Genomic DNA, 13,140 nt, shown 5'->3' with positions numbered 1-13,140 from the left:
CACCCCTCTCGGTCTCTCCCCCACCCCTCTCGGTCTCTCCCCCACCCCTCTCGGTCTCTCCCCCACCCCTCTCGGTCTCTCCCCCACCCTTCTCTGTCTCTCTCCCACCTTTCTCTATCTCTTTCCTCTCCTCTCTTCTCTCCCCTCTTCTCTTACCTCCCCTCTTGTCTTCTCTCCCCTATTCTCTTCTCTCCCCTCTTGTCTTCTCTCCCCTCTTGTCTTCTCTCCCCTCGTCTCTTCTCTCCACTCTTCTCTCCCCTCTTCTCCTCTCTCCCCTCTTCTCTTCTCCTCCTCCTCACATTCCTGCCTCACTCTCTCTTCCTCCTCCACTCCCCTCTCTTCCTCCTCCACTCCCCCATTCCTCCTCCTCCTCTCTCTTCCTCCTCCACTACCCCAATCCTCCCCTCTCTGCCTAGTGCCTACTCCACCTCTGCTCCCATATTTCTTCCTCCTCCCCTTCCAAATTTCCCCCTTTACTTCTCCCCTCCCCTCTCTCACACCGCTCCCCTCGTCCTCCCTCCCCAGCCCCTTTGCTTCCCTCCCCTCTACCCCCACACTTTTCCTCCCTTCCCCCTGCTCTGTCCCAATATATTACCGTCACAAAGTGATTCCGCATTGCCCAGCAACGCCGGGTATCTTTGCTAGTGTTTAATAAAAACATCACATCACCTCCATTCCCACATACTCGATCCCTCCGAACGAGTAGATAGATATATGAAAGTACGGAAGTCCACCTGGACCCTCACTCGTACCATTTAAAACGTTTTTGGTGTGACTCTGCCAGGTGGTTTTGAACCACCGACATTATAGACCCAGAGCACCCACTCTTACACCATGTGAGGCGGCTGGGGGCTGGTCCGGTCTCACATAGTGTAGCTCCCAATCCCAAGGTATTCGTTCTTTATTTAAAATATTATCTAAGCTCAAATCAGGATACATTATTTTCGCACGTGATATAAATATTCAAGATCATCAAGATGTTATCCAGTGACATAATGGAATAACAGGATATCAAAAAGTAAACCAGCGCTTGACCTATACACCGCCCTTAAAATAAAGTTTCACCCTCGATTATGAAAGGAAGGATTTTGATAGAACACCTTATCGATCATAATTGCTGACGCATTTATTCAAGGTAATAGTGAAGATTTTTTAAAATATCCCCGATTTTATTGATTCTATAAGCATCCCCTTTCAAATGATCGGGACTATTCTCGCTGGCAGAGGTTCGCACCGCGAGGATGTTGAGCGCTGGGCGATAGACGGGCCTTTTGAGCTCTCTTTGTTTGGGTTTTTCCTCTTCCTTATAAGCGTGTAGCAATAAAGGAAGAACGAAGAGCCTTCGGCCTAAAGTACATCGCTAGATAGTGCAGAGTGGCCGTTTGAAACTTTCAACTTTGCTTTTACGGGCGAAGCGAACGAGGCTTGCTCATTGTGAGGGTCGCTTCGATTGTCCGGGTGTCCCTGGGATTCCGGGCCACGCGAATCTTCCGGCAGACCGAGTTCCGTGATGCTGTGAGAGCGTCTAATCCTGCAACCTACGAGTCGCGGCGTTTTGTGCAAGAGCACGTGGCGGCGCTCATGCGATTCTCCTGTCCCGGGGTCCGATAGCTGCCTCGCTGGTCGTGCTTGTGTACAACGGGGAACGTGTCGTGAACGCACGTGGGTACGTACAACAAAAGACAAAATCCGAATCACGTCTTGCTGGTCGACAACTTGGAATAGTTGTGGATTTTCTGACGACCTGTCGTAATTCAACTCTGTTCTTGGATTGTGTGTGTGTGTGTGTGTGTGTGTGTGTGTGTGTGTGTGTGTGTGTGTGTGTGTGTGTGTGTGTGTGTGTGTGTGTGTGTGTGTGTGTGTGTGTGTGTGTGTGTGTGTGTGTGTGTGTGTGTGTGTGTATTTATTTCCTGCATAAATCTAAAACTTAAAAGTATGGAGGATCTTGTCTGTAGTTTGAGCTGTCTGCCTTCCAATCTCAAGCCAGCGATAAACTCTCACCATGGTGTACCGTGCTGAGCAAGGTATCAACGTGGGGACGGTCCATCGGACATATTGTAGCGACCCATGGGTCCCCCAAGCGAGACCAGCAGCAGAATCTCCTTGCTCCAGCCGGTGACGTCACCGGCGGACAACCTCGGCGCCGGGGTGGCTGGTCACGTGACCACCGAAACACGCCTCGCCTGAGAGGCGTGGCTTTCGGTTTCGGTTATGCTTTCTGGTTTGGATACATATGCAGCCCGATAAGCGGGCTTTTCAGAGTTCCCGAGTGGGTTTTTACAATAAATATCTTCTCGGACGAGTTTGTGCCTTGCCCATCATTTTGTCCGTCTCATGCTGGAGCACGGGCTCCTTCACTGGTGACCCCGAATTTACGACGCGCGATGGACACCGCAGTGTCCCTCAAACTGCCCACCTTCTGGGAAGCACATGCCGCCGTCTGGTTCGCGCAGGCAGACTCCCAGTTCGCCCTGCGTGGCATAACGGAGGACGCCACTCGATACCATTACGTGGTCGCCGCGCTTGGCTCCGCGACCGCCGCCCGCTGCCTGAGCTTCCTCCAGAACCCGCCCGCTGACGGCAAGTACGACGCCATCAAGGCACTTCTGCTGGGCGCTTTCACCCTCTCCCCAGCTGAGCGCGCACGACGCCTGATCGACCTGCCTGAGCACGGCGATACGCGCCCGTCCGAACGCATGGATTACATGCTCGCGTTGCTCGGCGAGCACCCCTCGGATTTCCTGTTTCAGGAGCTCTTTCTTCGCCAGCTCCCGGCCCAGGTATGGGTCGCCCTGGCAGGTACGACCATCGTGAACCCCCGCGACCTCGACAAGATCGCTTCGGCAAGCCAGCTCGCCGGAGCAGCGAGCCAGCTCGTCGGGGTGGCGGCCGGGAGCCTTCCCGCCCACCCGCTCGACGCCCGTGACGCAGTTTCCTTCCCGGAGGCCGCCGGGCCGGCGCGACTGGCAGCGGCGACGCCGCGTTGCCCGGGCCCGACGCGTCGACCGGAGCCCCCGCCGGACCCGGCCTGGTGTTATTTCCATGCCAGGTTCGGGCGACAGGCCCGATCATGTCGACCCCCGTGCACGTTCGGCAAGTCGGGAAACGGGCGAGCCGGCGTTCCCTACCAGCAATGAACGCCGGCCGTTCCGGAAACCTGCTGTTCATCGCGGACCGAGCGTCGGGGCGGTGCTTCCTCTGCGACACCGGCGCTCAGCTGAGCGTCATTCCCGCTTCGGCGGAGGACAGGCGGGCCGCCGTTTGCGGCCCCCCCTTGGTCGCGGCCAACGGCTCCGCCATCCGCACCTTCGGCCCACGCACCGTCGCCCGCCGCTTCGGCAGCCAGCTCTTTCACTGGGAGTTCTTGACGGCGGACGTCCCCATGGCTTTGCTCGGGGCCGATTTCCTGTGCGCCCACGGGCTGCTGGTCGACGTGAAACGCCGGCGTCTCGTCAACGCCGAAACTTTCAGCTCCCTGGCATGCGCCTTGCGCCGTGCCGCGCCCACCGAGTTTTCCTGCGCCCTCCCATTGGCGGACGACTTCGCACGCCTCCTTGCGGAGTTCCCGGCCCTCACACGACCGACGTTTTCGGCCATCGCGGTGCGCCACGGCATCGAGCATCACATCCCCATTACGGGCCTGCCGGTGTACGCCCGGGCTCGCCGTCTCGACCCCGCCAAACTCGCCAAGGCCGAGTTCGCGGCGCTGGAGCGCCTCGGCATCGTGCGGCGCTCCGACAGCGCCTGGGCCTCGCCGCTGCACATCGTCCCGAAGCCGGGGGGCGGATGGCGGCCATGCGGCGACTACCGCCGCCTCAATGACGCCACTACCCCCGACGGGTACCCCGCCCCGCACATCCAGGATTTTTCCGCCCGGTTGGCGGGACGGACCATTTTTTCAAAAGTGGACCTGATTCGGGGGTACCACCAGGTGCCCGTCCGCCCGGCCGACATCCCGAAGACGGCCGTGATTACACCTTTCGGCCTCTTTGAATTCCTCCGGATGCCCTTCGGCCTCAAACGCGGCGCAGGCGTTCCAGCGCCTGATGGACGGTGTGCTGCGTGACTTGCCGTTCCTCCATACCTACCTGGACGACATTCGTCGCCAGCACGTCCAGAGCCGAGCACCTCCTCCACCTCCGGACGCTGTTCGGCCGCCTCAGCGAGCACGGATTGATCGTCAACCCGGCCAAATGTCACTTCGGTGCGGCGACGATCGACTTTTTGGGCCACCGCATCACCCGGGCCGGCGCCGTGCCGCTACCGGCCAAAGTCGAAGCCATCGCCGCTTTCCCGCGCCCCCGCTCCGTCAAGGCGCTGCAGGAGTTCCTCGGGATGGTGAACTTTTATCACCGCTGCGTGCCCCGAGCTGCGCAACTCATGCGGCCCTTGTACACCGCCCTCCGCGGCCAGCCGGTGAACCGCGTCGTCGTCTGGTCCACGGACATGGACGCTGCTTTCACCGGCGCGAAACGGGCCCTCGCCAACGCCACGCTGCTGGCCCACCCGGTACCCCAGTCTCCCATCGCCCTCACCACGGACGCCTCTGACTATGCCATGGGCGCGGTCCATGAACAATGGGTAAATGGGGCCTGGCAGCCGCTCGGATTCTTCAGCCGGCAACTCCTGCCCAACGAGTTAAAGTACAGCACCTTCGACACACTCGAGTTAAAGTACAGCGACAGTTAAAGTACCTGGCCGTCCGCCATTTTCGCCACCTCCTGGAGGGCCGCCCGTTCACGGCTTTTGTCGACCACAAGCCGTTGGTTTTCGCCATGGCCAAGGTCATGGAGCCGTGGTCAGCCCGCCAGCAGCGCCACCTCTCCGCCGTGTCGGAGTACACCACAGACATCCGGCACGTCGCCGGGAAAGACAACGCCGTGGCCGACTGCCTTTCTCGAGCCGGCGCCAATGCCGTCCACCTCGGCGTCGACTTCACCCTCATGGCAGCGGACCAGGCCACCGACGGCACGGTGCAGGCGCTCCGGGTGGCAGACACGGGCCTCCGCTTGGCTGACGTCCCCTTCGCGGACACGGTCCTGCTGTGCGACATCTCCCAAGGCCGACCTCGCCCTGTTGTGCCGGTCACCTGGAGGCGTCGCATTTTTGCTTCGCTCCACGGCCTCTCTCACCCGGGCCGGAAGGCGTCCCAGCGGATGGTGGCGGCGCGTTTCGTCTGGCATGGGCTGCGACGGGACGTCCGTGACTGGGCCAACGCCTGCACACCCTGCCAGCGGGCCAAGGTCCACCGGCATACCCAGGCTCCGCTGGCTCCCTTCACCGTGCCCGAGCGACGGTTCGACCACGCCCACGTGGACCTGGTGGGTCCCCTTCCCCCATCGCAGGGGTTCACCCACCTGCTTACCATGGTGGACAGGACCACCAGGTGGCCGGAGGCCGTGCCCCTCACCTCCACCACCACCGCTGACGTGGCCCAGGCATTCATCGCCACCTGGGTCGCGCGTTTCGGCGCACCGGCGGACATCTCGTCGGACTGCGGCCCACAGTTCACGTCCGAACTATGGGGCGCGATTGCCCGCACGTTGGGCGTTACCCTACACCGCACCACGGCTTACCACCCCCAGGCCAACGGGTTGTGCGAGCGGTTCCACCGCTCCATGAAGGCCGCACTCATGGCCGGCCTCCAGGACGACGGCTGGGCCGACCGGCTCCCGTGGGTCCTTTTGGGCCTACGCACGGCCCCCAAAGAGGACCTCCAGGCATCCACCGCCGAGCTGGTGTACGGCCAGGCCCTCCGCGTACCGGGGGAGTTCATTCCCGACGCCACCAGCCCCTGGTCCGCCGCGCGCCAGCGCACGGACCTCCAGGAGGCCGCCCGACGTTTCGCCCCGGTGCCCACGTATAAAAAGTATAATCCTTTGCACCTGTCGGTCACGTGACCACCGAAACACGCCTCGCCTGAGAGGCGTGGCTTTCGGTTTCGGTTATGCTTTGTGGTTTGGATATATATGCAGCCCGATAAGCGGGCTTTTCAGAGTTCCCGAGTGGGTTTTTACAATAAATATCTTCTCGGACGAGTTTGTGCCTTGCCCATCATTTTGTCCGTCTCGTGCTGGAGCACGGGCTCCTTCAATATCACCTACGTCAAGTCGAAGGGTCTGTGTGCCAGCACTGGTCATTGGTGGACGTTATAGATCCTATGGAGGGGAGGGGTCTTCCGTAAACAGTAGGCGAGTTATCGCCTACACCCTGAACAAATTACAAATTCTTACTGGAATCACCTTCAGGTGAATGTCAGGACTGGACAGCCAGTTCGTGAAAGACTAGAAAGGGAAGGAGGTGGCAAAAACGTACCCTGCCCGACTGTACAAAATGGTAGTTTTCTGTAGTGCATAGTGGATAAGGATATTCATTGGAGACATTTGTGTACGTTTTTCGTGATTGGAAGGACATCAGGAGTTCATGCATTATATGTCATTTTATCCTGGAATTACAGGAGCCATGAGCTTTTGGATGGTCTGCAAAATAAATATTACCTTCGCCACCGAAGGTGGGCAGAGGTTATGTTTTCACCCCTGTCTGTCTGTCCTGTCCACGAACACGATATCTTAAAGGGTTGTGGTCGGATTCGGACGAAAATTGGTGGACAGGTTGGGTGTGTGACAAGAATGAAATGATTAAATTTTGGTGAAGATGTGGATTTGGATATGGATACTAGAATTTTAAAAAGTTATTCTTCACCGTTGAGAAATAGGTCTAAAACCGAGATATGGCATGATATTTCAAAACGTTGGGGACGAGTTGTGACAAAACGTTGTGGATGAGTTTGCTAGGTGACGAGAACATTCGTTTTTGGTTCAAGTCCGGATCCCGTTCCAGCCTATCAAAGGGATACAAAACATAAACTGTTCAGCCTAGCAGAAGTATGTATGCGCTCTACTGAAGCACCGTTCTAATTTGTTTTGTTTTCAGTCGCGCTCATGATTGTCATCATTTGGTGGAATATTGTTATGTTTTTGGGGTAAGGATGAAATACCGTAGTCGAGATGCAATTGTGTAGGTTTAGAATGCTCCGAGTGTCGTGAAGAAGAATAACCCACCTCGATGTAAATTACGTTAGGCCGACTGTCCGGGTAAGATCTATATGTGTCTCCATACGAGGGGTGGAGCTATGTTAGTTAGGTAGGGCTTAAGGATAAACCCCAGTGTGTAATTGCCTTGTGATTTTTCCATTTGTTGTTATTGCATCTCAAAGGGTCACCACAATAACTACAACAATTGCACTGTAAATTGACTCATTTGCTCACAACGCTGCCAGGTCCAACAAACCCGGCACATTTGCCGCACGTGCCGACCATGCCCCGCCTCATGGCGAACGATGTCATCCGAATATTCCCGAGCGAAGATTAGACTCTGCTCCCGACGAACTGTAACGGGGAGGCCACGCCCCGGCCTTTGTGATTGAGTAGCGCTCGGTGATTGGACAGAGTGTGTGACGTCAGTGTGGAATATTCGGGAGAAGGAAAAAGACACGTCTCACCATCTTTCTCTCTCTCTCTCGTTCTGGCTCGCGTCGCGAGTGGACGCTGTGGTTTCGGGTGCGCTGGTGAGGAGACGTGTCGGGGCTTTGGGACTGTTTGCAACGTGGAAGGAGGAGGTGTTGGTTGATGGTGATGCCCTGCAGAGAAGGAGGGGGTCGCGAGCAAAATAGAGGGATCCTGCCTGCTTGTCTCACGCCAGCGGCTGGCTGCGGGTGTGATTTCGCGCCATTTTGTGCGTTTCCCGTGTGATTGTTCGAGGTGACGACCAGCAGCCTTACCAGCCATTTGGGGATGCAAAGCTGAGTTCGGCTGATTATAAAAAGGATTTTAATTTTTGTGAGCTTCGAAATGTGTCCAGAAATGGACTTCCGTCGGAACATTCGGGGAAATAAATTGAATTGGGTGTTTCCTAATGCTTCAGTCCTGCTGAATTCAATGGTGCAGTTCCGCATGCAATATTCCATTGCAAAAGGGGTCAAAAGGGCCAATTTCTGATCAGACCCTTCTACGATTCACAAAGACCAGGGTTTCCACATGGGATGAAATTTCACATGCTTACCCACTACAGCAGCTGGTTCACTGATGTTTCAGACTTGCTGAATACAATGATGCAGTCCCCGTCTTAATGTACGGTTCTACAGGGCACGCTATATGATATACACTCGATCCAAGGTCTGATTCTGAGGTGTTCACGCATGTGAGTTTGTCCAAGGGCAAAGCAAAGGGAGAGTTTGGACCATATTGTTACGCACGGACGCACACACGGACGGAGGGGAAAACCATCGTCCCCCTTTCGCTCCGCAGTGTGACGGGGGACAAAAAGAGCAATTTGGTGAAATTTGGTAGGCCCAATGGGATAAATTTGGGGATTCTGTAGGGTGGATAGCACTCTTGGACCTGACCACCCGGAAAATACCTGCACATCAAGGTAGCGGTAAGGCCTTGATGTTTACTGTCCTCGGGTTCAGGACTTGCTCATGTTAATTGGGACATGATAATTTGGAGTAGGTGGTGGGTGAGAGTGACGGCATGGTCGGTGAGAGGATGGAATGTTTGCCACAACGAGTCTTGTGGGTGGCATTTGTTTATGTGTAAAGGTGTTGTGTTTTTGTGTGGTTGTGAGGATGGAAATTGAATTGTGGAAGTGTGATTATTGAAATGTGTTTTTGAAATGTGGTTAACATGTGAATGGAGATTTCACATGGAAGCAGGGCATGGCAGAATCTTTTTATGACATCTTCTCTGGAAATATGTGTTCGAGAATTGAATGGCAGAGGGGGAGGAAATGTTTTGTGGATTTTGTGGGTGGGGAAGGTGTGTGTGTCCGCAGGTACGGATCAAACTCTGGAGGAGCGGTGACTGCGGTCCCCTCTGCGGTAATTACCCCTGGCAGCCAGTGGTGTCTGGAAATTGGGAGCCCGTCAGTGGTGGGGGTCTCTTTCAGCACCCTGGGGTATGAGACTCCCGGCGAACCATGAGCCGGTGTGGAAGCCTGAGGCGATGGAGCCTGTTGTATGGAGACCTCCCCGGCGGGACGACAGCGTAAGGAGCTGTTTGGCTGTCAGGGGGCCAAGAGTTAAAGGGGGGGGGGGGTTGGGGGGGGTTAGGAAGTTGTAAGTCGGGCGACTTGTTTTTGGGACTGCGGGCATCACAGCTTGTAGCGCCCCCACCATCTTGCTTGTACGGTACCTCCCCGCTGCCTCGTAGAAACACACGTGTATGACATCTATGCCATGGTCCTGCAGGGGGGTGAAATACGTGCTTTAATGATTTTTGTGTTTTGATGATTTTTGGAAACGTGTATGAGTTCGTGTTGAATGAATGTGGGAGAAATCCACCGAGCCATGTCACTCACCTGTAATACCAGGACAGGGCCCACGAAAATTTGAGGTGCATTGGGATGGCTCTGCAGATAACGTTGAGTATTTTGGCATCCACCGGGGGACGCGGTCTATAGGAAGGGGTTGTACAAATGTTTTACTGGAATTTTTGAGTTTTTGATTGTTGAGTTTTGTGGTTAAGGTAGGTTGTTGTGTGCTTTGCTGTGATTTATCTTCCTGCCCCAGGAGTTATGGCCAAGGATTCCACGATTGTACATATTTGCATGGTTGCTTAAGGGGGTAGAACGGTAAGGAGAATAGGTAAGTAGCTTCGGCTCACTTCCCACAGCCCTCCTGATTTATTGCATAGGTTAAGTAGGTGTGAGTCGGTGAGTGGTAAGACTGGGATGGTAGCGCCTGCAATGAACCTTGCGAGGCTACGGTTGTAAGGGGGGGGGGGGGGGCTGTGTTACGGTTGTAGGGGGAAAGCAGTGATTACCTTAGACCAGGTAGATTTGTATAGGTAGGTGCTCCAAATGTCGTGTAGGAACCACCATGTAATAAGTACTTGTTCAGCCCAGATGTCGGATTAAGGTGTATCTTCGTCCCCATTATGTGGAATGGGGCATGTTAACTGGTTGTAGGGATTATGTTAACTACTACCTTGTTCGTCAAACCTCAGTAATTTACATCCCTTGTCCCTTATGGAACCACAATAACACGAGTGAGGAAATGCTCATTAACTGCATTAAATAATAATAATAAAACCAACCGGAAGCCAGTTCTGAGCACTGCCGATGGCACTGCAACCAGCTACAGCACACATTGAGGTCGAGCAGGCCGAAGACACGCCCGGAGGAACCGTGATTAGCCAGGGCGGAGTACGAAGGCACTCACTGATTGGTGAAAGAAGGCCGAGGAAGAAGCGGCGCGCTGATTGGTGGAGAGCTGAGCATGCAGTGGTGGCCTGCAGGCATTGCTGGAGAGGGACAGATGACGTCACGAGACGGTCAATAAAAGAACTCTCGGACCGACATTTTCTCTTTTGCCTCTTGCCCCTCACACCTTCCGATGACCTCGACTCTCTCCTCTTGGTTCCGGACTTTGGTGGAAGATGGCTGTGCACGGACATTCCTTTCATTAGGCTTCATTGCGGCGGTCGTGTTCTGAGATCTTGCCAGCGGTGGTCGGGACAAGGCGGAAGAGCTGGTGTTTTGCCGACGCGGTTGGAAAGCAGGCTGCGCGCCTGCCGTTCGAGACGGACCGCGAGGCCTTGTTCCCGCCAAGGCAGAAGCCACGTCCAGACTGCGCGATCGGGGCCTGACGATTGCTGACGACTCACCGAGCGAGTTAAGCTAAGTGCCATAATTACACTATTATTTTCCAGTTCTTGAATTCCCCTCTGTTTGTGTATGGTGTCTGTTCTGGGAGTGCTCCATATAGGAACTTTATTTTTTGTCGCGTTTTTCTTGTTACCGGCATTCCCTTTTAATAAATCTGTTATTTTCTTTGTACATTTTAAACATATTTTTCGTTTGAGTTATTTTCTTTGCAGGCTTTGGGACTGCCGGCAGACAACAGGTAAGATCCTCCATCTTCCCCTCCCCTTTCTTCCTCCGGTGCATATAGTAAAATCCGCATTTGATCAGTTGCCTCGGAGTTAAAAGCTTGCTTTGGCTATTCGTGATCCCTGTGGTGTTCACCTGGTGAATCACACGACAGTTTATACATTAAAAATCCACATCTCTCACAATCCACGTACATAACCAAATTAAACAGAAAACCAAATACTGCATTGGAGTCATCAGAAGGAACCAAAAAAAAATAAAATAAAATAAGTAAAGAGCAAAGATGAAGTCATCAGGAGGAACCTGGATAGGATTCGGGTTTCAGTTGCTACTCTACCCTCAAACCCATGCAAGCGCAGCCAAGTGAGCCTTCCAGAAAAAAGGAGGAGTTTAGGAGGGGGGGGGGGGGTGAGGAGGGAGAATTGAAAGGGAGGGGTGGGGAGGGAGAATTGAAAGGGAGGGGTGAGGAGGGAGAATTGAAAGGGAGGGGTGAGGAGGGAGAATTGAAAGGGAGGGGTGAGGAGGGAGTTTAGGAGAGGAGGGGTGAGGAGGGAGTTTAGGAGGGGAGGGGTGAGGAGGGAGTTTAGGAGGGGAGGGGTGAGGAGGGAGTTGAGGAGTTGAGGGGTGAGGGGAGTTTAGAAAGTGGATGATTAATGAAAAACGAACATTTATTACAAACTGGGTTTATTGTGATTTTCAAGTCAGAGATCCGTTTGAAAACGATAGAGGAGGGGTGGAATGAAGGTGAGTTTAAAGAATGTAGAAAGGAATGACATATATGGTTTATTTCGAGAAAAAATGAGATGGTTTATTTAAGGTAAGATGTGCATGATTTAATGATATTATCATATTATGGAGTGTGTAAGGAAAGTTATAAATATATAATACATTAAATCCTATGGCGAGTAAAGTTGGAATGAATGATGTTGCATTGATGAGTTGACTGACTGCCTGGACGCAACTGAGGTTGTGGATCTACTGATGTACCATCTATTGATGTGGATCCATGATCGAGGTCGTGGATCTGCCGTTTGGAGAGGTCCTGGGCTGAAAAGATCGAAACCTCGAGGAATAACGGTGCCCAGCTGATGATCCATGCAGTCGGGAAACTCTTCAATTGCTTACAGGTTAAGGTTCTTGCTTTAGGTAGAGGAACCATGTTTTGAAGTTTCCAATTGAAATAAAGTTGAATATGAGCGTGCAATAGAGAAGCTGATGGAAAACGTGAAAGATAAGGAAGTTGTTGTGGTAGGAGGAGACCTAAATGGACATGTGGGAAGGAGTATGGACGGTTTTGAGGGAGTTAATGGGGGTTACGGATATGGTGTAAGAAATGGAGAAGGTGAAAGGTTGTTGGAGTTTGCTGATGGAGCTGATTTGTTGATTTGTAATACTCAGTTCCAGAAAGAGGATAATAAGCTTGTTACGTACACGTCAGGTGGGTCGACGACAACCGTTGACTACCTGCTGGTGCGTAGGCGAGATGGGGGGCACCTCCGGGACACAAAGGTGATCCCGGGGGAGGAGGCTGTTTCACAGCACCACTTGGTTGTCTGCGACATAAGGGTGAAAGGTGCAAGGAGAGCTCGGCGGGTGAAGTACCAACCGAGAATGAAGGTGTGGAGGTTGAAAGAGGTGACAGTGAGGGAGGCATTAAAAGAGAGGCTGTGTATGGTAGAGGATGATGTGGTTGAGCTTGAAAGTGGTTGGATGTCAATGAAATATGGTCTGTTGGGAGCCGTTGGTGAGGTATGTGGATAGACAAAAGGACCACCGAGGCACTCGGAAACATGGTGGTGGGATGATGAAGTTGGAAAGAAGATTGACGAGAAGAGGAAGAAGTTCAAGGAGTGGCAAAAGGCGAAGGGTATGGGGGCAGAAAAGGCAGAGCATGAAAGATATAAGGCAGCCAAGAAGGCTGCAAAGGAAGAGGTAGCAAAGGCGCAGGAGGCATGTAGGAAAATGTTCGGAGAACGCTTGGATTTGGAAGAGGGTCAGAGAGCGGTATTCAGGATTGCAAAGCAGATAGCGAAAGAGAGGTGTGATGTGATGGGGGTGAGTTACTTGAAGGATGAAGTGGGACAAATCGTTGTGGACCCAGATGGAATTAAAGGAAGATGGAAGAGATATATGGAAATGCTGTTGAATGCAGAGAATGAATGGGATGGCAACATAGAGAGTAACCCAGTTTTAGGACCAGCAGAGAAGATAACCGAGAAGGATGTTGAGGAAGTTGAAGTTGAGGAAGCG

The 13,140-nt window shown here is 53.6% G+C and overlaps 1 protein-coding gene across 5 annotated transcripts in view; it reads left to right on the top strand.

The window, feature by feature from the left end:
• Positions 1-1,112: 1,112 nt before the first annotated feature.
• LOC137435172 (uncharacterized) overlaps positions 1,113-13,140 on the top strand; it is a 63,388-nt gene continuing 51,360 nt past the window's right edge. The window contains exon 1 of one of the 5 annotated variants that reach the window (XM_078784607.1): positions 1,113-1,135. The gene's annotated coding sequence lies outside the window, so the exon portion shown is untranslated. Of the gene's footprint in view, positions 1,136-1,182; positions 1,667-6,570; positions 9,045-13,140 lie in introns of those variants that run through there. The other 4 variants (XM_078784606.1, XM_078784610.1, XM_078784611.1 and 1 more) reach the window with 4 other exon arrangements.

The sequence above is a fragment of the Myxine glutinosa genome, chromosome 9 (genome assembly GCF_964187855.1).
Source record: "Myxine glutinosa chromosome 9, kmMyxGlut1.1, whole genome shotgun sequence".
Lineage (NCBI taxonomy): Eukaryota > Metazoa > Chordata > Myxini > Myxiniformes > Myxinidae > Myxine > Myxine glutinosa.
The sequence above is the reverse complement of the archived record's forward strand: the minus strand, read 5'-3'. Positions and strand labels throughout refer to the sequence as shown.